At 40.0% G+C, this 2,500-nt stretch overlaps 1 protein-coding gene across 3 annotated transcripts in view; it reads right to left on the bottom strand.

Annotated features, from left to right (window-relative positions):
* The window catches only part of LOC137974284 (uncharacterized), a 21,093-nt gene that overhangs the window by 14,688 nt on the left and 3,905 nt on the right, over positions 1-2,500 (bottom strand). Inside the window, exon 1 of one of the 3 annotated variants that reach the window (XM_068821159.1) lies at positions 1,488-1,510. The exons of the other annotated variants lie outside the window; for them this stretch is intronic. The gene's annotated coding sequence lies outside the window, so the exon portion shown is untranslated. Of the gene's footprint in view, positions 1-1,487; positions 1,511-2,500 lie in introns of those variants that run through there. 3 annotated transcript variants of the gene reach the window in all.

Here is a 2,500-nt window from a genome sequence, read left to right as displayed (position 1 = left end):
TTAATTTGTTTGTAATAGTTGCCGGCGAATGAAAAACAATTAAGCGTTAAAACTAATTCGGCAAGGCGGAGGAGCGTTTCCGAGCTAGGTTCTTTGACAGTGCGTTGATCGAAAAAGTGTTTAAGTGCTTGAAGACCCTCGCTATTAGGAATGACTGTGTATAGAGATGTAATGTCCATGGTGAAAATAAGTTTGTCTTGGCCGGAGAAATTGAAATCGCGGAAAATTTGTAGTGCGTGTGTACTGTCTTTAATGTATGATGGCAAAGATTTGACGATAGGCGTCATAATCCTGTCTAAGTAGCTAGAAATGAGTTCGGTGGGGCAACTACAGGCAGAAACGATAGGGCGACCTGGGTTGTTGGGTTTGTGAATTTTAGGCAAGAAGTAAATGCACGAAGTTCTAGGGGTGTTGATGATGAGATTAGTGGCAGTGTCCGGTAATTCTTGATTAACTATAAGATTTTGAATGGTGTCTTTGACAAGTTTTTGATTGTTGGAAGTGAGATCTTTAGGGATTTTGGCATAAAACGAGGTATCCGAAAGTTGCCGCAAAGCTTCTTTTTGGTAAAGGTCGGACCGCCAAACAACTACCGCGCCGCCTTTGTCGGCCGATTTGACAACTATGTCGTTGCGTTTACTAAGATTTTTAAGCGCCGCCCACTCTTCCGAGGAAAGGTTGGAAAATTTAGTGTTGCGATTGAATTTAAGTTTGTGAATGTCGTGACGGCATTTTTTGGTGAAAAAATCTAAAGAGGCAAATTGTCCCTCTGGGGGAGTCCATTTGGATTTGCGAACTAGAAGTGTTTCAAAAATATCTTTATTAGAAGTGTCCGAATCATGCTCTTTGTCGTGAAAAAAGGCTTTTAACTGAACGCGGCGAAGGAATTTTTCGACATCTTGCTTAATAGAAAATTCGTTGGTGCGTTTGGTAATAGGGACAAAATTTAGGCCCTTACTGAGAACAGATTTCTCTGAGTCAGTAAGCGGAAGGTTTTCTGGAATTGTAATTACGGTATTATGGCTATGCAATGTAGTGTCGTCGGTAATTTGCGGACCTATTAATTGTTGAAGTTTTAGAGTCTTGGTTTGGTGTAAATGGTCAAACAGTCCAGAATTAAGTTGTCGGATTTTAGCGCGAATCGATTGTACTAAAATTGCTGGACAGATTTTGGAAAGTTCGGAGCGACAATGAAGAATTTGTTTGTCAAGTGCGATTCGTTTTTGGCACATAGCTCTAATTGTGATCCTCATAATATTACGTGAAAAAGAATTTTGCGCACATCGAATTTGGTGAAGATACTGATTTGAGTGAGAGAATGTAGCCGGATGAAAGTTCGAGCGAAAACCTTTAGGAATGACTTTAGAATTGAGGCAACGGCCGATGAAGTTGATGTGACTACAAAACCTAGTTTTGGCGAAAATGAGAGTGGCTAAACGGAAAGCTAAGTTACTGCTAAGTGTGGGAAAAGGAAAAAGATAACTTACGATTTCCTGGCGTAGCTCCTTGGTGAGTTTCTTCAAGCTTGGCATCGTCGTCTTGGGTCTCCTGTTAGAAATTTGTGGATTAAAAAATACTAGAACAACAAGGTTAGTGGTCGCAGCGGTTGAATGACAAATGAATGAAGGGGTAGTTTCTAAAGAAGTATTAGTATTTTTTAATCCACAGATTTCTAACAGGAGACCCAAGACGACGATGCCAAGCTTGAAGAAACTCACCAAGGAGCTACGCCAGGAAATCGTAAGTTATCTTTTTCCTTTTCCCACACTTAGCAGTAACTTAGCTTTCCGTTTAGCCACTCTCATTTTCGCCAAAACTAGGTTTTGTAGTCACATCAACTTCATCGGCCGTTGCCTCAATTCTAAAGTCATTCCTAAAGGTTTTCGCTCGAACTTTCATCCGGCTACATTCTCTCACTCAAATCAGTATCTTCACCAAATTCGATGTGCGCAAAATTCTTTTTCACGTAATATTATGAGGATCACAATTAGAGCTATGTGCCAAAAACGAATCGCACTTGACAAACAAATTCTTCATTGTCGCTCCGAACTTTCCAAAATCTGTCCAGCAATTTTAGTACAATCGATTCGCGCTAAAATCCGACAACTTAATTCTGAACTGTTTGACCATTTACACCAAACCAAGACTCTAAAACTTCAACAATTAATAGGTCCGCAAATTACCGACGACACTACATTGCATAGCCATAATACCGTAATTACAATTCCAGAAAACCTTCCGCTTACTGACTCAGAGAAATCTGTTCTCAGTAAGGGCCTAAATTTTGTCCCTATTACCAAACGCACCAACGAATTTTCTATTAAGCAAGATGTCGAAAAATTCCTTCGCCGCGTTCAGTTAAAAGCCTTTTTTCACGACAAAGAGCATGATTCGGACACTTCTAATAAAGATATTTTTGAAACACTTCTAGTTCGCAAATCCAAATGGACTCCCCCAGAGGGACAATTTGCCTCTTTAGATTTTTTCACCAAAAAATGCC

Source organism: Montipora foliosa, chromosome 10 (genome assembly GCF_036669935.1).
Source record: "Montipora foliosa isolate CH-2021 chromosome 10, ASM3666993v2, whole genome shotgun sequence".
NCBI classification, from domain to species: Eukaryota; Metazoa; Cnidaria; class Anthozoa; order Scleractinia; family Acroporidae; genus Montipora; species Montipora foliosa.
The sequence above is the reverse complement of the archived record's forward strand: the minus strand, read 5'-3'. Positions and strand labels throughout refer to the sequence as shown.